The following is a 24,874-nucleotide window of genomic DNA, read 5'->3' on the forward strand; positions in this document are numbered from 1 at the left end:
AAGATATTTAAGGCAAAAGTTGAAAATCAACACAATTTAAAGATTAAGATAGTCAGGTCCGACCGTGGGGGGTACTACGGTCGGCATACCCCATATGGCCAAGTTCCTGGACCTTTTGCAAGGTTCTTACAGGAGAATGACAAAGTAGCCCAGTATTCTACACTAGGTGAACCTCAGCAGAATAGAGTAGCTGAAAGATGCAATCGTACCCTGATAGATATGGTGTGCAGTATGATAAGTTACTCCATCTTACAGTTGAGCCTATGGATGGAGGCGTTAAAAACCACCATTCATATCAATAAAGTACCAAGTAAGTCGGTGCCCAAAACACCGTATGAGTTGTGGACAGAAAGAGTATCCTCACTAAACCACTTGCGTGTGTGGGGGAGCCCTACTGAGGCTAAAGTATTTAACCCAGACATTGAGAAGCTAGATCCCAAAACAGTAAGTTGCTATTTCATTGGCTACCCAGAAAAGTCAAAAGGTTTTCGTTTCTACTGTCAAGAGAGATATACAAAGTTTGTGGAAACGAGACACGCTGTCTTCCTAGAAGATGAATTGATGAGGGGGAGCATGGTAGCTTGAGAAATTGACCTTAAAGAGAAACGGGTGTATGCGCCCACTCCAATGATTCATGAGCCAATTTTCTCACTACCTGCTGTCGCTGCACCGGCAGTGCAAGATACTGTGGTGTCAGCACCTGTTGTTATTCCACCTGTGGCAACAATGAATGACCATGAGGAACTGTTCTTCAGGATCCTATAGAACCTATTGCCACACATGAGGGGGAGCAACAACAGCCTCAAACAGAAGATGTGCCAAATGTGGAGGCCCCTAGAAGGTCTCAGAAAGTTAGAAAATCAGCTATTTCTGCTGATTATGAAGTGTACAACACTGAGGAATTTTAAATGAAGGATGATCCCACCTTATTTGAAGAAGCCATGAGAAGTGATCATTCATCAAAGTGGCTTGAGGCCATGAAAGATGAAATGAAATCAATGAATGTCAATAAAGTTTGGGACTTGAAAATAATTCCTAAAGGAGCCAAAGCAGTAGGCTGTAAATGGGTCTACAAAATAAAACTTGACTCTTAAGGGAATATAGAGAGATATAAAGTGCAACTTGTGGCAAATGGCTTTACGCAAAGAGAAGGGATTGATTACAATGAGCCTTTTCTCCAGTCTTATGTAAGGATTCCTTCAGAATCATAATGGCATTAGTGGCACATTACGATTTAGAATTACATCAGATGGATGTAAAGACGGTATTTCTCAATGGGGACTTAGAAGAAAATGTTTACATGGCGCAACCAAAAGGTTTTGTCATGGAAGGAAAAGAATGAATGGGATGCCGTCTAAAGAAAATCATTTATGGATTAAAACAAGCTTCAAGACAGTGGTACTTGAAGTTTGATCAGACAATAAAGAATTTTAGGTTTTAAAGAGAATGTAGAGGACAATTGTGCCTATACAAAGTTTAAGAATGAGAAGTTTATCTTCCTTGTCCTATATGTGGATGATATCTTACTTGCTAGTAGTGATGTCGGTCTACTACTGGAGACAAAGAAGTTTTTATCCTCAAAATTTGATATGAAAGATCTTGGTGAAGCTTCGTTCGTTCTAGGGATCGAGATTCACCGAGATAGAAGTAAAGGGGTATTAGGACTGTCACAAAAAGCATACATAGAAAAGATCTTAAAGAAATTCTGTATGCACAAATATAGTCCCTTACCAGCTCATATAGTCAAGGGCGATAGATATGGGGATTTTAAATGCCCCAAGAACCAATATGAGATCGATCAAATGAAAGTGGTTCCATATGCTTCAGCTGTCGGAAGCTTGCAATATGCTTAAGTATGTACGCGCCCTGACTTGGCATTTGTTACCGGGTTACTTGGCAGATTCCAGAGCAATCCTGGAATAGAACACTGGAAATTGGTAAAGAAAGTCTTACATTGTTTGCAAGGAACGAAAGGCCTCATGATGACGTATAGAAGATCTGATTCACTCCATATAGTGGGATATTCAGATTCTGATTATGCGGGAGATAATAGAAAATCCACGTCGGGATATGTATTCACTCTCGCAAAGGGGAGCTATTTCATGGAAAAGCTCAAAGCAAACCGTCACTACATCGTCCACAATGTATGACAGTTTGTAGCGTGTTATGAGGCAACGGGGCAGGTGAACTGGCTAAAGAAGTTCATACCCGGTTTGAAGGTGGTTGACGACATCTATAGACCACTTAAGTTATACTGCGATAATAATCCGGTAGTATAGTATGCTCACAACATAAGTCAAGTGGTGCTGCCAAACACATTGACATAGAGTATTATGTTGTGAAAGATAAAGTCCAGAATCAAGTCATAAGTCTTGAGCATATAAGTACAGAAAAGATGCTCGCGGATCCGCTTATAAAAGGCTTACCACCCAACGTGTTTAGAGAACATGTAGCTAGCATGGGTTTAAGGAAAAGCCTAAAATTTCTAGACAAAAAAGGCCCAAAGATAAGTATCTATTTCAAAACAAAGTAGTGTGTTGTAGCTATTAAATCCATCGGCAATGGACCGTGATGATGAGACATGCTCTATGCGCTAATCTGTAATGGAATGAACAAAAGTAAATGATATGAAATTGAAAGATAGTAATGAGATCAAGGGGGAGAATGTTAGTTGATCTCCGCCAATAGGCCCAACGGCCTATTGAGCCCTTGGATCTGTGCCTTGATCGGGGGCGCCCAACCCTAATGTGGTTGGTGGGCCCCTGTCGCACAGCACTATAAATAGAGGAGTGAGGAACTGGGCTCGACTAACGAGGTTGACCAGAGCCGCCGCAATCCCACCACAGAGAAACCTAATCCGATCTAAAGGAGTGCTACCAGCGACGGGATGCCCTACCGCACCGCCATCGCCCTTGCAGCGTCACCACCGGTCCACTACATCGCCACCATGACGCCAACAACCCCACGGTACCAACGTCTACCCTGCTGCGGTGCAACTACACAAAGGCGAGGAGGCTTACCCCGGATCTACGATTACAGATAGGTACACCATGATTTCTAACACAGTGATGCAATAGTAAACCACGATAATAGTGGTTGCGCTTCCTATAGCGCTTGCAGACACCGCACCTTGTCGTACGTGAGGGGGAGAGATGAAAAGAGAGACAAATGGATCATATGTTAATCATTACTTGCAACATTCAAGAACAAAGGTTTGCAACATACTGAAACCTCATGTAACATCAACAAAAATATGTTGCAACATCTTAAATCGACAGCTACAACATCCAAAAAAAACATGTTGCAATATCTTAAATCGACTGTTGCAACATCCAGAAAAAACATGTTGCAACATCTCAAACCGACTGTTGCGACATCGAAAAAACACATGTTCCAACATCTCAAATCGACTGTTGCAACATTCAAAAAAACATGTTGCAACATCTCAAATCGACTGTTGCAACATCCAAAAAACAAATATTGCAACATCTTAAATCGACAGTTGTAGCATAAAAATATATGTTGCAACATCTTAAATCGACTATTGCAACATCTCAAATCGACTGTTGCAACATTGCAAAATCCAATTTTATGCTGAGTGACATAAAACATGTAACATCCAAGATTGATTGTTGCAACATATCACATACTACGACATAACCCACCGTAGCGTGCATATCTGGTTGCGCTTGCCTGTGAAGGAGCCCGACCACCATGGAGGAGCTTGTCGCCAACGAGGCCGCCACACCTCCACCATGTAGTTCATTGTCGAGAGACACCCGACTATGGAAGATTTCGTAGCCGAGAAACACCTCACCATAGACTTGTTCACTTAGATCCACTTTGCCGCCATGGAGGCAAGGTAGGAAGGCGAGCGGGTGCAGGCGGGCAGGGCCGTGAGGGAGGAAAGCAGGAAGTGAGGGAGTAAGACGGTCAGCGGCATCGGGGAGACGAGCTGCCACTTTGGGGCGACGAGCAGTCGTGTCATCGTCAGAGAGACTAGAAACCACATGAGGGAGACGAGCAGCGGCGTGGGAGAGAAATATGAAGACTGTTTTTTTTAACAAGTGAAATGTGAAGACTGTCGGGCCGTTAGCAAGCTGTATATATTATGGTCTAGTTAAAAAACGTTCAACACGAACGAAATATGACGGACTCCCGTGTAGGAGCATTTTTGCTTTTAGATAGACCATATATATGCCAAATGCTACTCCTACATATCGTGTACCTAGAGAGAAATATAAAACAGTGTAGATGAATTTCATCCCCATAAAACTAATTTCATCCTATGAAACTTTATTTCATCTTCTCTTTCCTCATCTATTTCATGTCATGTCAACCTATTTAATGCCATGAAACTCTCATTGAGACTGACCTCATCGAGAATTAGTAATCATGCTAAGAGTCTCATCTAGATCAAACTCATTTCTTCTTTCTATTCTTAAATGTATTGTCATGTCATTAAAAATGTCTATGTGACAACCTATTTAATGCAGATAAAACTCTAGTGAAACTCCTACCGTGACCGGCCTTTTCATGGGAAAAACCTAGTGGATACGATATGCATGCAACTCGAGTGCATATTGTTGACACAAAAATTTGGCTAGTTTACACTGGACATGAAGGAATCAGCTGATGATATCAAAGACAGAAAAATCTCTTAACTAAAAGATATTTACGGATCGGCTGGAAAATATTCTTTAATATATATGGAGAAGTATTTGGAAATGCTCGATGTCTAGGAGCTCTCACCTGAAACATTATTTAATATATCTAGGAGAAGCATTGATGCCGAGTAAGAAAATCTAGAGCTGAAGAAAGGTAAAATCTCTCCCGGCAGTTGGATGTTGGCGCGTGGCATGGAAATCAAAGCCGAGTTCAGCACGCCTCCGGCTTGGTGCATGGACGTGCAGTGTCAGCTTATAAAAAATGTGTTCAGGACTGGGACATAACTCACAGACGTATTAAAGCCGAATTAGGTTTAATTTGGCTATTTTAATATGTATCTACAGAAGCAAGCCGGTAAATATTGGGCTGAGCACGGCAGATTATAGGATACACGGCAAGGGAGGATACGTGCCAGCTAAGGCTATATTCGCGTGAGCTTATAAGCCAGAATCAGTTCTACTTTTTCAGACATGGAACAGTATTTTTCTCTCACAACAAATCATCCCTATAGATTTTGGGAATAAATCATGCCGAACAGAGCCTAAAATCTCCAATATGATCAGTCGAGAAGCAGTATATTGATATTCAATAGGAAAGCAAGCCGATTTTGGGAATTGACATGCTTATAGCTGGGCACAAGCAAGCAAGATGGTCCAATGTATATAAGTATACATGGCATGCATGTTTTGGTGAACGGATATATACCTTGCAACTATTTATTGCCTAATAAAATACGATGAAGGAACCTTGTCCATCTGGGACTTTGCAGCTGGTATGCATGCACTGGCGGTTTCCAGATAACGGAGGAGTTCATGGCAAAACCAAATTCACCCAGAAGGAGGACGCGTGCTTCATAAAGCTTGAATCCATGTATTTTAATTTTTTTTATTTTTTAGGTAAGTGGCCTATGGGGCTCATTAGTCTAGGATATAAATATGTACCCATGACTCTGATAATCAATCAAAATAAGTATCTTTATTTTTTCGGCTCAGGCCATCCATTAGAGTAGGAGTAGAGTAGATTTCGACGAGTTCTTTAGACAAACAAGGCTGCATCGAACGACCTGACCTCCGGCTTGTTTGTGAGTATCCGTTACGACTTATATTGTTACTTGCAAGGCTGCAACAGACGACTGATTTCTTGCGAGTCGCGGTATAAGTTAGTTATCGATCTATATTGTTATTTGTAAGGCCGCAACAGACGACTGATCTCTTACAAATTGCGGTATAAATTAGTTAATGATTTGTATCAACTTTTACAAGGCTGCAACAAACGACTGATCTCATATAAATGTTGGTATTAATCAAAGTTATCGATATTGTGTTAAATAGTTTACTGTTTAACATAATATCATCAATTGTCTGATCTAGGTTGAGATTTGTTGGTCTTATCTATTTTGATCACCATAGAGTTGTTCATTTAGATCCACTTTGCCGCCATGGAGGCAAGGTAGAAAGGCGAGCGGGTGCAGGCGGGCAGGGCCGTGAGGGAGGAAAGCAGGTAGTGAGTGAGTAAGGCGGTCAACGGCATCGGGGAGATGAGCTGCCACTTTGGGGCAACGAGCAGTCGCGTCATCGTCAGAGAGACTAGAAACCGCGTGAGGGAGACGAGCAGCGGCGTGGGAGAGAAATATGAAGACTATTTTTTTTGAACAAGTGAAATGTGAAGACTGTCGGGCATTGGCAAGCTGTATATATTGTGGTCTAGTTAAAAAAACGTTCAACACGATCGAACACATGACGGACGCCCGTGTAGGAGCATTTTTTATGTTAGATAGACCATATATATGCCAAATGCCACTCCTACATATCGTGTACCTAGAGAGAAATATAAAACAGTGTAGATGAATTGCATCCCCATAAAACTAATTTTATCCCATGAAACTTTATTTCATCTTCTCTTTCCTCATCTATTTCATGTCATGTCAACCTATTTAATGTCATGAAACTCTCATTGAGACTGACCTCACCGAGAATTAGTAATCATGCTAAGAGTCTCATCTATATCAAACTCATTTCTTCTTTCTATTTTTAAATACATTGTCATGTCATTAAAAATGTCTATGTGACAACCTATTTAATACAGATAAAATTCTCGTGAAACTCCTACTGTGACCGGCCTTTTCATGGGAAAAACCTGGTGGATACGATATGCATGCAACTCGAGTGCATATTGTTGACATCAAAATTTGGCTAGTTTACGCCGGACATGAAGGAATCAGCTGATGATGTGAAAGGCAGAAAAATCTCTTAATTAAAAGATATTTTCGGCCAGAAAACATTCTTTAATATATATGGAGAAGTATTTGGAAATGCTCGACGTCGAGAAGCTCTCCACCTGCCAGGAAACATTGTTTAATATCTCTAGGAGAAGCATTGACGCCGAGTAAGAAAATCTAGAGCTGAAGAAAGGTAAAATCTCTCTCGGCAGTTGGATGTTGGCGCGTGGCAAGGAAATCAAAGCCGAGTTCAGCACGCCTCCGGCTTGGTGCATGGACGTGCAGTGTCAGCTTATAAAATGTGTTCAGGACTGGGACATGACTCGGACGTATTAAAGCCGAATTAGATTAGGTTTAGTTTGGCTATTTTAATATGTATCTACAGAAGGAAGCCGGTAAATATTGGGCTGAGGACGGCAGATTATAGGATACACGGCAAGGGAGGATATGTGCTAGCTAAGGCTCTATTCACTTACCTTATAAGCCAGAATCAGTTCTACTTTTTCAGTCATGTAACAATATTTTTCTCTCACAACAAATCATCCATATAAATCAGCCATAGGAACAATAAATCATGCCAAACAGAGCCTAAAATCTCTAATACGATCAGTCCAGAAGCAATATATTGATATTCAATAGGAAAGCAAGCCGATTTTGGGAATTGACACGCTTATAGCTGGGCACAAGCATGCAAGATGGTCCAATGTATATACGTATACATGGCATGCATGTTTTGGTGAACGGATATATACCTTGCAACTATTTATTGCCTAATAAAATACGATGAAGGAACCTTGTCCATCTGAGACTTTGCAGCTGGTATGCATGCACTGGCGGTTTCCAGATAACGGAGGAGTTAATGGCAAAACCAAATTCACCCAGAAGGAGGACGCGTGCTTCATAAAGCTTGAATGCATGTATTTTAATTTTTTTCTTTTTTTTTTAAGCAAGTGGCCTATGGGGCTCATTAGTCTACGATATAAATATGTACCCATGACTCTGATAATCAACCAAAATAAGTACCTTTATTTTTTCGGCTCAGGCCACCCATTAGAAGTAGGAATAGAGTAGATTTCGACGAGTTCTTTAGACAAACAGGGCTGCATCGAACGACCTGACTTCCGGCTTGTTTGTGAGTATCCGTTACGACTTATATCGTTACTTGCAAGGCTGCAACAGACGACTGATCTCTTGCGAGTCGCGGTATAAGTTAGTTATCGATCTATATTGTTATTTGTAAGGCCGCAACAGACGACTGATCTCTTACAAATCGCGGTATAGATTAGTTAATGATTTGTATCAACTTTTACAAGGCTGCAACAAACGACTGATCTCTTGTAAATGTTGGTATTAATCAAAGTTATCGATATTATGTTAAATAGTTTACTGTTTAACATAATATCACCAATTGCCTGATCTAGGCTGAGATTTGTTGGTCTTATCTATTTTGATCACCAGAGTTGTTCACTTAGATCCACTTTGCCGCCATGGAGGCAAGGTAGGAAGGCGAGCGGGTGCAAGCGGGCAGGGCCGTGAGGGAGGAAAGCAGGTAGTGAGGGAGTAAGGCGGTCAGCGGCATCGGGGAGACGAGCTGCCACTTTGGGGCGACGAGCGGTCGCGTCATCGTCAGAGAGACTAGAAACCGCGTGAGGGAGACGAGCAGCGGCGTGGGAGAGAAATATGAAGACTGTTTTTTTTTTGAACAAGTGAAATGTGAATACCGTCGGGCCGTTGGCAAGCTGTATATATTGTGGTCTAGTTAAAAAACGTTCAACACGATCGAAATATGACGGACGCCCGTGTAGGAGCATTTTTGCTTTTAGATAGACCATATAGGCCCCGTTCAGCTTACCTTATATTCGTCTTGTTCGACTTCTTTTTTCAGTCGGAACAGTATTTTTCAGCCACTTTCAGCCAAGTTTCAGCAAGCCGAACGGGGCATATATGCCAAATACCACTCCTACATATCCTGTACCTAGAGTGGGAATCTTCTATTCGGGGCCTGGAGTGGCCGCCCCTTTGTCCTACGTACCCAGGATCGGCCCAGCCCAGCCCATTAACAGCACGCTTGTTTCAAAGAGCTTCTGGAATAATGGAAGGCGACCAGACGTGACCATGATGAACGCATATATCGAAACCTAACACGGTGGTGATATGTCACGGCTGTGTGTCAGTGCGATCGAGACACAACCAACGATCGATCAGGACCTGTAAAAGACAACCCAACGATCAGTATCTAGGCTGCTGCTATGCTATGCTATGCTATATGCTACGTACTCCTGTGTGGTTGTAATATAATTTGTCTGTTGTTGATGCGTCGGCATCCAGGTGAATGTATAAGCAAACTTGCTTTACTAGACAGCGTTGCACGGCCGGCGTCCGATCGGCAGACGGCCAGCCGTCGCCACGGAAGAATTAGCCGCGCGGGCCGGGTAGCTAGCCAGCTTTTTGGCTTGGGCACGGCATGAGCGTGGCGCCACGAACGCGGCTAGCCAATGGATGGATGGAGATGCAGATGGAGGCCCGCCGGATCTGCGACGACCGCGAGAGCCATCGATCCAGCGCTGAAACCCTGGTGGTGGAGGTGGATTTCATTTCACGGGATACACACGCAAACACACAGGACCGACTTGGATGGGTTGGGTTGTGTTGCGTATCCGCCCGGCGACGCAAACGCAATGCAACTGGATGATATCGGAGGTCAGGAGGCCCCCATGGACGCGCGGAATCAATTGACATCCCGATGGATGGACGGACAGCGAGAGAGAGAGGGAGACGGCCGGGCGGGCGGGCGGAGGAAAAGCAAGGCAAAGAAAAGCGCCAGCGCCACAAGCCGATGGTGTGGTGGTGGTGATCGTGACGGACTGACAGTCAGTGGAGTGCACGGGCCTCCCAATCCCATCCATCCAATTTATGGCCCTGGTCTGATCGATCATCCATCAAATCAAATCAAATCAAATCAAATTCCCTGTGATTCTCGCCCAGGGCTCCAAAAGTTACGATAGCTACTGCCCGACGCTGACACACGTACGCTTACCATGGGTTACCGATTTCTTTGCCCACGGTTTTCCTTTTGAACTCCAAAACACTAGAATAACAGCTTCATGTGGTTCTTTTTCATACTACCCATTCGGCTATTCTATTATGCAAATGTTAAAATTCAATTACGCTTTGTAGCCAAATGATTTTAGTGGGTGCTTGTGGCTTCGAACTTAGCTTAGGGATGGCAACGGTCGGATAAAGTACCTATTAGGTAAAATTCATACCCGCACCAGTATCCATAGGTTGGATTAAGTAAGATACGCATGGGTACCTGTACCTGCGTCTGCCGCGTAGCCCTCAGTGGGGCAGCCGGACGATTTGGAGGCGTTCTCGAACATCATGGGCTACATCAATTGCATGCTCATGGCCGAGGACATAGACGATAAGTTCGAGCACTACTTGGAGCACCCTGCGGTGGTTGCTGCACTGCTAACGACCTTCTCTCCCTCATCTGTTACAAGAGTATGTTTGTTTCATATATTTAAGGGGTATGTTGCAAGTGTGGTATATTGATGTTGTAAAAGTAAATCAGGATATTGCACATGTTGTAATGGCTATACACGTATGTTTCAATTGTTTGTTCCAAATGTTTCATCTATTCTAGATATATATTGCAAGTGTTTTATCTGAATATTGCAAAAGTAGATTTGAACGTTGTATATACATGCATGTTGCAAGCATATGTTTCAAGTGTTTTTAGGTATTTCATACGTATGTTTGCAAGTGTGTCATCTGGATGTTGCATATGTTTGTTTGCAATGGTTTTTAAATGTTTTTCGCAAGTGTTTCAAACGTTTATTTCAAGTGTTTCATCTGTCTTTTTTTTATATGTTTCAACTGTTGCATCTCGATGTTTCAAAAATAGATCTGTGTTGCATATGGGTTTCACATGGGAAGCGGCTGGCGGTGCGGGCAACGTCCAGGGAGAGCGAGCCCACTGCTGGTGCGGTCGCTCGCAATCCTGACGCGTTAGGCACTCGCTCGCTCCGTATGCTGGCACCGTCCGGGCACTAGAACCGACGCGCTAGGTGCTCGCTCGCTCCGTACACGAGCACCTTCCGGACGTTAGCGTCTAGATTGGACGTTCGGGCATCCGATCATGTATCCTCCCTACCACATTCGCGTTGCCCGATGCCGGTCAAAACTTCTGTAACCACAGATCACTTGCGAGAGCTCGTGTTGGCAACTCCGAGGAGGAGGCAATCTTATACTCTTATAAAACTAAATCTCATTAGAGATTTCTCTCAACATGCACGCTATCCACGTCAACAATCCACTAGAACTTATAATTATAGTCTACTAGAGATTTCTCTCAACATGCAAACTATCCACATCAACAATCCACTAGAACTTACAATTATAGTCAATTAGCACATGTAATTATGATAGTTATATCTTCATCTACTAGCATGCATTTAGCTGTCCACATCGATCTATCTAACCATTCACCAAAGTTAATTTAAGATAGTTTTATTCATATAACTATATATATATATATATAAATAGTTTAATTTCTTTTTAAATTATCTGAAATCCCCGGAGCAATACGCTGGGTATTCTCCTAGTTTAAATAGTTTTAGAGTTCGGGGAGAATGAATTGACCACAAAGCATTGAAGGCCTCATAATTGTTGGCAAGTCTAAGCCCACGGCCCAACTGAGCGCGTTCAGCCTTTCTTCACACTTGCGTTCAGTCGCAACAACTTGCAGGCAGCCAGGCGCTAACGAGCATGATAGGCATCATGAAAATTGCTTGACAATGTGTGATAATTTCCGCGCCTCGATTAAGCCGTATGAACAGTAACCAGGTTCCCCGAAACAACAATAGCATAATAACATACTGTTTTCATAGGAATAGTAATTGTTCGACCAAAGATTACAGAGCACACCCTCAGCTTCAGCAATCAGCGTGCATCAAGAGCTGGTTCAGCAAAATGTCAAGCATCTCACAACACCACCCACGTCATACTGCAAGTTCGGTTCCCAAACGCCCAAAAGGGACCATCTTGATGCCACTTCGACTTGAGAGCTTCAGACTTCTCATGAAAGGTACTTAGGACCTGATTTCTGCATATAAAACAGGAAGGAAAAATACATTACTTGCTAGCAATGGCAACTGTATTTGTCTATAAACTTAAATCCTTTTGTATGGCATGCCAATTTGTTCTTCCCCGTAGGACAGTGATCTCAAGAAGGGTTTTCTGCATTACCTGAAACTGAGACCTCGGCCTGCTTATATGCAGCGAGTCCATTCTCACTAAATTCTCGGCATCATCAAGCTCAATGATGGCCGTGACTACTGCATTTGACAGATCCTTGTCGTCGCTGGCTTCGAGGTAGCAACCTCGATCACGAGCATCCTTCACTATTTTTTGCCAAACAGACAAGGGAAAAAACTAAGCTACTATCCATAAACTAAGCTACTTTGTCCAACAGCAAGTCTGTTTGGCAAAAAATAGTGAAGGATGCTCGTTAGGTTGGTATGTTAAGGAGACATTAATTTCAAGGGAAAAAACAATGCCTGGCAACAAACAAGGGAAAAAACTAAGCTACTCCTTAGGTTGGTATGTTAAGGAGACATTAATTTCAAGGTTCAAGCTTTTGCCCAATCCAACAACCACTAGTCCAATAATATAAAAGCTGTGAGATAAAAATCATGCCGCCATGCCAAAGACAGTATATAATACAAAGCCCACATCAAGAGAACACCAAACTACCAAAAAAATCAATCAATTAACAGAAGGACTTGTTTTTTTTTCCTTATTTTGTTTGGATCCTGGAATCAAGCACCAAGAAACTTACTTAGCCCTTGTCAAAGCCACATTGGTCCTCTGCAGGTTTGTAAGAAACCCAACCGAACCAGCTCCATTGCTCCTCACTGTAGATATGATAATGATATCTTCCTCTGCGCCTTGGAAACCATCCACTGATTTCACCTTCACGGAGAAACCATCGTATGTGTGATAGGATTTCCCCACTTTTTCATGGATAGCTCTAACTTGAGCATTATATGGGGACACAACACCAACAGAGAGCTTGCTACGTGTAGACACTGACTCTGCAATTAACAGAAAAGGAAAACAAAAGAATATTATACACGTAGTGAGCTGAGGTAAAGTTCCCAACGGTTCAGATCGAATATTGAATGTCCATCGTAGAACAATATACCATTATTACAATCAATAAGATTACAACTAAAAACCGTTGTGGAAGTAGTTTGCGAGAGCCCAATTCAAAAGGAAAACAAAATGTACTGTGACTAAAGAATTAACAATGATGGTTACCTTTGAACAATCTCTGGACTATCCGCACTACTGCAGCAACTTCTACTGTGTTTTTAAGGCTCTGGCCATGCTTCTCAGTTGTTTCATGTCCCCCATCTACATTAATAAAGGAATAGGGTCCAAATATTTTGCTCGCCAAAAACATCCTATCATAGCTCTTACTAGTGACATTGGGACCGTCAGATATGTTGCCATCGTAAAATGTCACAACTGGAAACTTGCTTATTTCTGGATGCATCCTGTATTGAACATTCAGAAGGTATCTACAAAACAATAATACATTTCAATATGGTTCCAACCTACAAAACTGAAAGAAAAGAGGAAAATCAGAATACACAGAGCTTACTTTGCTTTTCACCAGAGCAGGTAGTTGATATTCATCTCCAATGAACACGGCCTGCCTTATGCCAGGCAGCTGCAAAGGAATTAAGGTCTCACACTCTTTGAGCTGTGCAGCCTCATCCACGATCAGCATGTCCAAAAGCTTGAATCTTTCAGGCTTTGTGAGCAAACTGCAAATATCTGTAGAAGAATTGCCCAAGGGCACATTGTACAACCTGAATGAACTAGAACTGTACAGAGAATGCATTTTGTTCTCTGCAGCAAGTAAATCTGAACTGATCGCATGCTGTAATAATGAGGAAGCTCCAATTTTTTGTGAAGGTATCTTAATTCTTGCACACACAAGGATCTAGCTAGCTTGAATTTGTACTTTTTGCTAGTGTTACTCCGCACACGGGCTAGCTGCTCAGACCACAAAATAGGGTTACCGTCATCTTCTATCTTGCAATAATGAAATTCATCTGACCATACATCATCATTTTCATAATTTATCAGTTTCTGAAGAATTTCAATCAATTCAAGCACCTCCGGCATGCACTGAAAGCTGTGTCCTGTTTCTGGATTTCGTGGATGATCATTGTACATTATCTCAATGCACTCTCTCAACTTATTTGATGCCTTGTTGAAATAATCTTTGAATGGCGGTATTCTGAATGTACTCTCCATTGCTCCAGAACCATGGCATCCTCCCTTATTGTCCTCGTCTTCACGCCAGATATGGGTTGTCTTGTGGAACACCGAGAGGGGTGCGAGAAGATGATCTTTGGAGTTGGGTTTTGAACGCAAAGGGTAACGTGGGGGTGCTTCACCCTGGATAGGCTTGTGCCTATCCTTTGCAGAGGTCTCTGATAGCGAAACACAAGAAGCCCTCGCAGAGTTGTCACCCACATCACGTGCTTTACAAATTCCATCTTCACATGTATTTTCCTTAGCGCTCTCCTTTTTCCTTTCATCTTCAAGTATTTTCTCAACATGCAGCCTGTAACTGGTAATAGGATTCTCAAGATGATCTATTAGCGAGCGCAAACAATGCATCCAGCCTGTGCATGGCTTGAAACATGGCAGCAACCGTTCAGCGCGAGTCCAGGAATACCATGGAAAGATCATCCTCATGACCTATTTTCATCTTTTCTTTGTTTCCAAACAGGACAATGTCATTGAGAAAGCAGACACTGCCATCTGAAGACTGCTCAACAAGCCTGACAATTCGAGATGCAATTTCCAACACAGCAGTGTTAGTAGGGGCACAGGTAAGTGTCCTTGAGCCCTTCATGAGCATTGTCCAGAGGATAGTACTGATGGTTTTTGTTTTTCCTGTCCCAGGGGGTCCCCATATTTAGTTTTAGGGAAGGCGGCCGGTTCTCTATTGCTGATGAGACACAGTCAGCTACAGCATTCAGCTGTGAATCATTTAGGTTGAACTTCTCAAGGCCAAGGTCATCAACTGATTTACGAGTGAGGCATTGAGAGAGCTGGGGGAGTGACAAGGTACCATCTTCAGCTGCCTGCATGCACGGGAAAATGAACAAATAATTAAGTCAAACTCTGAGGAGTTATCTCAATTTCTCAATCCACATGCAGTAAGAGATATGACTGATCCTACTCACAAACCGATATGCTGGAAACATTAGCAAAAGTGTTGTAAATATAGATGCAAATATAAGGTGTCGATATGATGATGAGATGTTAGAAAGGACATGACATACCTGTTTCTTGTACTGCCACACTAGATTGACAATCAGCCTGTTCGCTTGGTCGTAAACGATCGTAAATTTCACCAGAACAGTATTTTTCTCTCACACCAAATCAGCCAACAGTAATAATCCACGATCATATACGATCGTATCAGCACCAGCCGAACAGGCTGAATAGCTGTATTAGCCCCTCTGCCCTGAAGTGCTGCAAACTTATGATCATTTGCTCCCAAATGAAGGCACTTCCATATGCGATCGTATGTCTTGATATTTATGAGAAAGACAGCAAAACATGGCCCTGTAGGCATGCTTGTTTCCGGATCTACTTCCACATGAATAGCTCATCGAAACCGAACAATACAGCAATTTGGTGGCAAATCACTGTCTTCTTCATCTCCAGATTTTAGAACCGAACCTAAATTGTACGATGCTTTATTCTTTGTCAGATCGGACACATGCTTTGGTTTCTGCGAGGACACAACTATTATATCCCCATGTTTGGGGACATAAATCTCCCTTGACTTCTCGTCCTTGGACGGCATGGAAACCTCGAAACAGAATATTGATTTCCCATCACTAAGCTTCTCCAGTCGGATTATCTCTATAAAGTTTGCATGAGCATAACCGTTCAATGACGAAAAGACATCATAATGTACTTCTTCAATCAGAGGGCCCTTAAATGAGTCCAAGTAAGCATGCAGCGACATGAAGGTAGCTCTCATCTTTAAGCACAATCGATAATCAGTGTCAGAACAAGTGGGGAACAATGCCATGCACAATCGAGATGAAGCCACGATGGATGGATAATAGTGGCAATTAAATCAAGAGGCTTGTGTCCACACCCCTATTTTGAATGCAAATGGTGATTTTGCCCCTCCGTTTTTCAACTGGAGACTGAGTTTGATCCTATTTTGTTTTGGGGGACTTAACAGTGTCAATTCAGCTATAAAAAGACCAGAATGCCGATACAGATTTGCCCCTATTTTTCAAAGTACTATTTGATTTTACCCCTGCTTTGATATCAAACTAATTTTGACATACTTCAAAATAATTTTAGCAACAAAACTTAAAAGAATTTGCATATATTTCAGATCTAAGCAAATTTCTGACTATTTTAACAACATCATGACATGACTTGGATATTACAAAATAATTTTGACAAGTCGGATTTCATTCTCACGTTTTGAAGTCTGGCATACCAACATTCAAAGATATGTCGCGTCAGAAGACTCAGCGAGCATGAGATGCTTACCGCAAGACCAATCAAATCGATCCTAAAGTGTATGACATGTCCAAAATAAGTTTTCACCTTGTATTTGGAGGAGTTGAACATTCTCAACTTTGACTAAATATATACTTAAAAAATACTAAGGTAATATATAAACATCGTTAGATTAATCACGTCATATATTTTCATAGTACGAACCTACTATCTTTTTAAACCTAGCTAGTCAAAGTTGAGATCGGTTGAGTCCTCGAAACACGAGATGAAGACTTAGGTGGTGTTTGGTTGCCCCTCCTAAATTTTAGTCGTTGTCCCATCGAATGTTTAGATACGTGCATGGAGTATTAAATATATACTAATTATAAAACCTAATTGCATAGTTTGCGACTAATTTGCGAGACGAATCTTTTAAGCCTAATTAGTCCATGATTTGACAATGTGGTGCTTCAGTAAATATGTGCTAGTGACGGATTAATTAGGCTTAAAAAATTCATCTCGTGGAGTACTGACGAATTATGTAATTTGTTTTTTATTAGTATCCGAACACCCCATGCAACATCCTCCCGATAAGCCTCCTAAATTTTAGTCGCCGGATCTAAATACCGCCTTATTTTGGGAGTGAGGGATTACTTGCGTGCAGGTCGCATCGACGCCGCACGGCACGAGGCTGCCCGCGACAGTCAAAGGCCTCTACGCAGACCAAAGGCGCCTGCCATGCAAGGACGCCGCACCGCGGGAACGAGGTCGTCTATAGTTGACAAATACGACTTGTCTCTGCGGTTCTCATCCAAGCCGTTGATACTAGATCCAAGGATGAGCTCTAGAAAACTAAACTAATAGGCCTCAAACCGGCCCATGTGAGCCCATCCCGCACCATTCTTATCCCCTCGCGACTCCAACCTCCGCCTCCGTCGTCGCTCGTTCCCCATGCCGCGCGGCTCCTCCGTCGTCGCCGGGCACCTCACCGAAGCGCCACGTCGGTCCGTTGGGTTGATTTCCCACGACCGCGTCAGGCGTCACCACGTCCACGTCCCGGGGTGGGTCGGCTGCCTCTGCCTGCCGCGCCTGCGCCTCCTCCTCAATCCTCGCCACCGCATCGGATTCGCATCGGCATCGCCCCGCCGCGTTGTGATGTGCTCGCCTCTCCCGCCAGACCTAGTGGTGTGGCGTGGTTGGGCGCGCCGGATTTTTGCGATGCGACGCTTGCCGGCCTGGCCTGGGTGCGCCCGAGCGTGTCGTGCACGAGGACAAGAGTTAGATATCGTTGGTTGTAAGTAAATCTGGCATTTGATCTGAGCCATTATTATATACAGGCAAATATATGGTGATTAGTGAAGGAATGAAACCAACTCTACTAGGAATTCAGTTACCAGGTCAATTATGAATACCTTGTTCTCTACAAACTTTTGCACGAACGATCATGCTTCCCCTCATCTGTTCATCCTTGGAATGCCATCGTAGGGGATTTTAACTGGAAAGCCATCGTTCATTGTGTTTGGTTCTTGTTTTACCCTGGAAATACTAGCACTACTTGCAGTCTGTGATTTCTCATCTAGAGGTGCTTTGCTAAAAGAAATGTGGTTTTGCATTGTAGGACTCTTCAGATAAAATGCTGGCTGACGCTTATGTATGGAGTGATGCAGATGACCCCAATATTTATGGCGAATGGGATTTTGAGGTGAGGAGACTTGTTTCCTGCAGTCCTGGGATGTTAACGCTATGTGATTATTCTGATTCTTTAATCCCCACACTTGATCCTCGTGAATTCTATCTATAATGTATGGTCACGCTATGGCCATAGGGGAACTGCAGCTACCTTAGGATCCTATAAAATGCTGAACTCTATCAGCCATTGCCATCCTCAGGATCTAAATTCCCATTGCAACCACACTCTGTGAATGTAGTAATTTGTTAGCATAATTCCGGCAACTACTCTTTATCAATACGTCTTCCACGTCCTCATCTATATGTTTCCATTTACACCCATAGCCCAAAATGTGGTATGTACATATGTGGCCTTGTGCTTGCTAACTACAAAGATTATCTCTTGCCCACAGGAGTGGAAGAAACTGCATATGAAGGATTTCCTTGCGATGACGAATGGTTTCATGCATGAACTCGAACAGCCTGAATCCAAGACTAGGGTGGAGACCTACGAGTCATTCATGCAACAACATGAACAGCCTGCGCCAGGGACCCAGGTTGAGGGTTGAGAGTTGCAATCTGTTGGCTGCTGATCTACATCTAGTCATTCTCCTGGAGGAATTGCATTGGCACTGGCGCTCGTCTCCCCGCCACCACGCACGAGCCTCATCGCCGACGAAGCTGTTGCGCGCCGACGAAGCTGCTGCGCTGTCGACACCGTTCCTCATCACGCCGGCGTTTACCTTCCCGCCATCGCGACGCTCAGCCTAGTGGCCGCAGTGCATATTGAAATGATGGGTTCTCGGCAATTTTTCCCCGAAAATACATAAGCATGCTTCGTGCTTGACCATATGCCATCTCCCGTTGCCGCTTGCCCCGTAAATAGTTCTTGTGGTCTTGAAGAGTGTAACTGAGATTAACTGAGCCACCAACTTGGATGCAAGCCAACTCATGAGCAGCTTTAGGCCCAATTCCAGCATTGTCGGCCGTCTCAATTTCAAAACCTTGTAACTCTGAAATTTTCCTTTGGGACGCCATCAAGTGTGAGGTTTGTGGCAGCTGAAGGGTATGATTGTGTTCCAAAAACAGATCGATCACTTTATAATTTCTCTTATTCTTGTCTATTATAAGTCCCATGCGAACTTGACAGTTGGTCCTAGTTTCAGCTCTTGGACACTTTGTTAGATGATCTCTTTTATCTGGCTTTCTCTGACCCTCATTTGCATAAACAAATCTACAGGAACTAACCTTTCCATCTAACTTTCTTTTGTTTGTGTATATTTTCCTCACCTCAAAGCCTTTGTGACCCCATAGCTAATCCAAAACATCCAAGCCTCATCTATAGTACTGAACTCCATGCCGACTTGAGGCAAAAGATTAGGAAGCAAGCCCTCCCTACAAGAAAACAGATAAAGATGACATGATATTAGGTGGTAAACTGAACAACTACAATCTATCCCTAAATTAGTTGGACCACAAAAAAACAATCATGGCCTTACACACCTATTTTCTTTCATGTTAAATATGCAAATTTTGTTTTCATTCAAGCAAGTTGATGTTCCCTTCAAGCTTCCATATTAGATCCCCTTCAATCTATCAATTCCAGCAAAATCCAGTGAGGGAGGACAAAAAGAAAATCAAATTAGAACAACACGTCACAGCAAGGGATGACGTGAGTGCAAAAGTCCACCTGCTTACTGATCGAGAGCACCACAGCAGCAGCAGTCCGATCCCGGCACACGCCCTTTCCTTTCTCGCGCCAAAAACACAGTTCTGGTGCCAAAGTATCGAGTAATCGCGCCAGAACCAAAATGCAGCTGCTCTGTTGTACATTTTTTTTGGAGTGGACACAGCTCCGTTGTTTGGGCCAAAGCCCAGCTAGCTGAGAGGGCAGCACTTATGCTCTGGCCACCGTTAGATATGAATGAACGCCCAGATATTCAGCAACCGTAGAGAGAAGTCATGTGGCCAACTGCAGAGGATCTCATTCCCGCACCGCGTGACTGGGCATCGTGCCGACGGGAGGCTTGCCTGCCTCGCGCCGCCGAGCGGGAGGGAGAGAGGAATGAGGAGGGGGTGTAGGAGAGTAGAAACAGCGAGCGAGAGGGTTCCAGATGGGGATTTTTTTAAAAATTATTCTGGTTCCTTCGAACGACATCTAAAATAAGAGGTAAACGGAACCTTTGATCTAAAATAATTAGGACAAAATCACAAATCACAAAGTTGAATGGAAGAGTAAAATTACTACCATTAAATTTCAACATACATAGGGGTATAAATATAATAATCACCAAAAATATACAAGTCGCTAGATACCAGTAGAACAATGCAAGCAGAAAGATGCATGCGGTGGACTGGAGTGGACTCGATCACTCACCAGCTGTTTAAGGAGGTCCTTGTTGAAGACGTCTTGGATGCAGGCCCGTCCTAGGGGGGGGGGGGGGGGGGGGGGGGGGGGGGGGGGGGGGGGGGGGGGACAGCCTGTGCGATGCCCATGGGCCCATGAGGCTAGGGGCCCATGACTGCCTGGCTCGGCACCGCGCTGCTGCTGCTCACCGTCTACTACTTCAAGCGGCCCATCCGGTGTACCTCATCGAGTTCGCGTGCTACAAGCCCGAGGACGTCTGGCCCATGTTCCTGTATATACGTAATACGTGCCAGGACAACGAGCGCCATCAGCCCATCAGCGCCTCGGGCACGTCTGGCTCGGCCTCGAAGGCTCGAACACTTCTAGCCCCGCGCCGCCGAAGCGCCGAGGCGGCCCTCAGCGAGCGCCGCGATGAGCTCGGAGTCTCGGACGTCCCTCCGGCGTGGCCTGCGGTGCGGCGTCCATCTTCACGGCAACGGCAAGTCGGCAAAGGTATCAGGCCTCTTAAATAAACAAATCAATTTGATTGCAGTTCAGTAGTACTTTAGTGTACAGATCAATACCTTCTTACGGGGATAGGGCTAGGCTTCAAGGATTTAATTTGTAATTCAATATTTTTTTATCATGATAGATGTTGCCAAAGAAACATAAGTCCAGTGCTCAAAAAAGGAAAGAAAGAAAACAAGAACTTCAATCCAGAGAATCGCAAAAGGGTGCGTTGCATAGGTTTTTTCCAACATCAAGAAATGCCGAAGTCAGTCAAGATCAGGGGCAGGAACATGATCAACCAATAATCGCACAAGCTGATGGCAATGATGGTGGTACAGACGAGCAGATTTTAGATGCACAAGCTGATGCCAATAAAGGTGCTACAGGGGAGAAAAATTTATATGTGCAAGCTGATGCTAATGAAGGTGCTGCAGGGGAGGAAAATTTAGATGCGCAAGCTGATGCTAATGAGGACATTTTGGGATCAGGTGAAAATTTGCGGCCTTCGGATGATACAGAAAATTTATATATTGATGAACAATCAATGTTGACTATCTTTGATCCTAGGACATGGGAAAATCTTAATAATATCAAAAGAGATATCTTAATTGAGAAAGGGCCTGTGAGAGAGATGGATTTACAATTTCCTAGTGATCCCAGTAATAGGCGTTTTTCATATGCTTACTACTCCAGAAAGTTAACTAATAGAGAGGTTGTTGACAGGAAGTGGCTGGTTTACTGTAAACATGTGGACAAGGTCTTTTGTTTTTGTTGCAAGCTATTCAAATCAAATCAGAACAATTATTTATTAGCAAATGATAGAGTGAGGAATTGGAAGCATTTGAGTGAGAAACTAAAACAACATGAGAACAGTGTGGAGCATCTGACAAACATGAATACATGGAATGATCTTCGGATTAGATTGAGCAAAAATAAAACAATTGAGGATGAAATGCAGCGGGAAATTGCAAAAGAGAAGGAGCGTTGGAGACAAGTTTTGGTAAGAATAGTTTCTGCTGTGAAGTTTCTTGCTAAACAAACTCTTGCCTTCCGAGGAACAAATGCAAAACTTTATCAATCAAATAATGGTAATTTTCTGGCCACAGTGGAAATGATTGCTGAATTTGATCCTGTCATGCAAGAACATATTAGGCGCATTCAAAATAATGAAATCTATCATCATTATCTTGGCCCTAGGATACAGAATGAGTTAATTGCTATGCTTGCTGATGCTGTGAAAAAACATATCTTAAAGATCATAAAAGATGCCAAGTACTTCTCTGTTATCTTGGATTGTACCCCATATGTGAGTCATGAAGAACAAATGACACTAATTGTGCGGTGTGTTAGTATGTCAAGTGCCATTCCAATAGTAGAGGAATTTTTTCTAGAGTTCTTAAAGGTTGATGACACATCAGGATTGGGGCTTTTTAATGTACTGTTGGATGCATTGCAGTCTCTTGATTTGAACATTGATGATGTGAGAGGTCAAGGGTATGATAATGGTTCCAATATGAAGGGAAAACATCAAGGTGTGCAGGCACATGTGCTTGAAATTAATCCAAGAGCATTGTATATGCCATGTGCATGTCATAGTCTGAACCTTGTTCTTTGTGATATGGCAAAATCCTGTAGAAAAGCTATTACTTTTTTTGGTGTCATACAACGGATATATGCATTGTTTGCACGATCTACTAAAAAGTGGAAAATTTTGACCGATCATATTGAGAGGTTCACTGTCAAACCCTTGTCTGATACTCGTTGGGAGAGTCGAATAAAGAGTGTGCAACCTATCATGTATCAAGCTTCTCAAATAAGATCAGCTCTGAAGGAGGTGGAAAGAACTTGTATCGAGGACCCAAAATCGGTGAGTGAAGCTGGATCATTGATAACCACTATTGAGAATTTTGAATTTTTAGTTGGTATGGTTATTTAGGAAGATATTTTATCTGTTATTAACATGGTGAGCAAAAAGTTGCAGTCTCCAATTGTGTGCTTGGATAGTACTTTGAAACAGATAGAAGGGGTCATATCATATTTTAAGAAGTATAGAGACACAGGCTTAAGTGCAAGTATTGAAACTGCAAAATCCATTGCATCTAGTTTGGATGTGGAGCCAACATTTCCTACAAAACGTAAAGGTAAAAGAAAGAAGCAATTTGATGAACAAGATGATGAAACTGAAGAATTACAACGGTCAGCTATAGATGACTTCAATGATGACTACTTCCTAGTTATTGTTGATTATGCAATTGTTTCATTGACTAGTCGATTTGATCAGCTAAAGGAATTTGAGAAAATATTTGGTTTCTTATTCAATTCGGAAAATCTAAAGTTCTTAGATCATAGTGATCTACGAGACTGTTGCACAACTTTTGTGAATACTTTTTCTCATGACAACAAGTCTGATGTTGAGTTAGATGATTTGTTCTCTGAGTTGAAAGTGTTGTAAGTAACTTTGCCAGATCAGTTGATGTCAGCATCTGAGATTCTTCACTTTGTTAAAGTTGCAGATTGCTATCCAAATGCCTCTATTGCATATCAGATTCTGTTAACTATTCCAGTGACAATAGCATCAGCTGAAAGAAGCTTCTCCAAATTGAAGCTACTGAAAAATTGTTTGAGGTCAACTATGCTACAAGAAAGATTAAATGGCTTGGCTATGTGCAGTATTGAGAAGGATATTTTAGATACAATTGATCTTGAAAGTGTTCTTGAAGATTTTGCATCAAGAAATACCCGAAGACGCTTTTTTAAAAAGCACTGAAGCACCGTAGTTTTATTTGAGGTAACCATCATAGTTATTTTGCCGTTTTTTTTATCTTCTTTGATGTACTGTTACCTTTTCAAAAAAAAATTAAATATATGCTACAAATTATATACTTTAATCGTCATATTCAAATATTACGTTACCAGGCCCTTAGTGTCTTACTGACCCAAGAGCCCATAAAATTTGTGGAATGGCCCTGCTTGGATGGACCAGGACAATATTTTGTGCTCCAGGAAGCCAACATCGAACTTGCTCAGCGTGCGGTCGTCTTTGGTCACCGACTCCCAATAGCTGAGCACGGCCTTCATCTTTGCCCGTGGATCCGTGCTCAGGCTCAGCTTCCATTTCTTCGTCCGCAGCGCTCATGGCGCGCGTCGTTGCAAGCTCTCCTCTGCTACGCGGCCGGCTGTTGGAGTTCCCGAGAGATTGAAGTAAATGCAGGCGTGCGCCGGTAAAACCGTTCGTTTTCCCATTGACTGCGCTCGCTAGCAGTAGGACGGCCACTCGGCTGGTATTAAATTTCTACGCTAATGATTGAAAAATATTGTTTATACTGAAATTTAATAAAAAAAATACTACTCTAGCTTAAAAAAAAGATCAGCCACCCAAAGCTGACCAGCCGATTACCCAGCAACATGGGGCTACGTCTAGAATATTTTTTAATAATAATAAGTACACATAATTTTAATATAAAATAACGTAGTACCACTAAATAAGTGGTGTTTAACCGCTTAGCCTACGTTTGCTTGAATTTATAAACCAAAATTAGTCATATTTTTTAGTCATAGAATAATATTTTTCTTTTATAATAAATCAGCTCTATAAAAAAAATACTAGTAACGTTTAGAGGGAAGTGCCGGTAACGTCAAAATGGCTGCAGCAGATAAAGTAGTATTGAACTAGGAGAGGACTGTGGGAGAGAGGAGACAAGTCGGATCTAGGAACCGACTAGTTACTTCCCTGATTGAATTTTTTTATCACTTTCTGCTCATCTATTTTTCAGTCGATTTATATTTATTTTGGTTTATTTTTTCGCACAGAAATATTATTGAATTAGACGAAATCATTCGAAATACCACCAGCAGAATAGGCCCTCAACTCTTTAAGTACAAGCCGTAGTATCTGAATTTAT

At 42.6% G+C, this 24,874-nt stretch overlaps 1 long non-coding RNA gene and 1 pseudogene across 1 annotated transcript; one reads left to right on the forward strand and one right to left on the reverse strand.

Moving 5' to 3' along the window:
- The window catches only part of LOC136544671 (uncharacterized), a 28,775-nt pseudogene extending 4,667 nt beyond the window's left edge, over positions 1–24,108 (reverse strand).
- On the forward strand, positions 17,334–19,173 carry LOC136547461 (uncharacterized). Its single transcript, XR_010781567.1, has 3 exons — positions 17,334–17,741; positions 18,066–18,149; positions 18,529–19,173. It is a non-coding gene; the product is annotated as an uncharacterized lncRNA (long non-coding RNA).
- Positions 24,109–24,874: the final 766 nt, after the last annotated feature.

Source organism: Miscanthus floridulus, chromosome 3 (genome assembly GCF_019320115.1).
Source record: "Miscanthus floridulus cultivar M001 chromosome 3, ASM1932011v1, whole genome shotgun sequence".
Lineage (NCBI taxonomy): Eukaryota > Viridiplantae > Streptophyta > Magnoliopsida > Poales > Poaceae > Miscanthus > Miscanthus floridulus.